The 839-nt window shown below is 40.9% G+C and overlaps 1 non-coding gene across 1 annotated transcript; it reads left to right on the top strand.

The window, feature by feature from the left end:
• On the top strand, nt 1-115 carry LOC127041613 (U5 spliceosomal RNA). Its single transcript, XR_007771703.1, has one exon. It is a non-coding gene; the product is annotated as a U5 spliceosomal RNA (small nuclear RNA).
• Nucleotides 116-839: the final 724 nt, after the last annotated feature.

Here is an 839-nt window from a genome sequence, read left to right as displayed (position 1 = left end):
CTTCTCTTCCCTTCCCAGTTTGTATAAATCTTTTGCCTTTTACTAAAGATTTCTGTGGAGAGGAGCATTTATGAGTTTGTATCCAATTTTTTTGAGGCTTTGTTTTGGTAAGGCTGTTCCCTGTTGTGAAAAAAACAGAAGGATACTACCTCAACTAGTGTCAGTAACTCAAGCTTTTCTATTAGTGTATGAAAACAACTCAGAGCTCTGAAAATGACTGTGTGGGATTTTTTACCCTTTTTTTTTTTTTTTTTTTTTTTGAGCTCATTGTGTTAGTGAGATGGCTTCCTAGCTAACAGGGGACTGTTTTGTGATGTGTATTCTGCGGGCTCTTTGGTTTCATAAGTTTTTGGTTATCACACTTAAAGAGCAGCAAAGAATTGTGTTGTTGTTTGTGTTAACGTTTGGTCTGTCCTAAGAGTGTATGGTTTGGAGTCATTTGTAACTCTTGGGTTAGTTATTGTCAACAGCTTATTTTTGGGTCCCTGAGTTGAAAGGCTGCTCTTGCGGATTTCAGTTTGTCATTGTTGGAAGGTCAGTTAAAGAGCTGCTTTCTTAATCTAGTCCATGAGGGTTCTTACGCCGCCCTCGTTAATATACCTTCCAGAAGGTGATTGCATGGTTTCCCTCATCTCCCCACAGAAGAGAAATTGTCCATCCCTTTCCTGTTGGGAAAACACCAGTGTTTTTAAATGTTTTGCCCAGATGAGGGATAGTTCATAGGAGCAGAAGAGGAGGAAGTTTGTGGCCATTTGAGTCAGATTCCTAGGGTTTAAGGCCAGAAGGAACCAGCCGATCACCTCAGAGGGACTAAGGGGCACCAATGCCCCAAATAGCGA

This window comes from Gopherus flavomarginatus, assembly GCF_025201925.1.
Source record: "Gopherus flavomarginatus isolate rGopFla2 chromosome 13 unlocalized genomic scaffold, rGopFla2.mat.asm SUPER_13_unloc_3, whole genome shotgun sequence".
NCBI classification, from domain to species: domain Eukaryota; kingdom Metazoa; phylum Chordata; order Testudines; family Testudinidae; genus Gopherus; species Gopherus flavomarginatus.
Note: the sequence above shows the minus strand (reverse complement) of the source record. Positions and strands in the feature narration are given on the sequence as shown.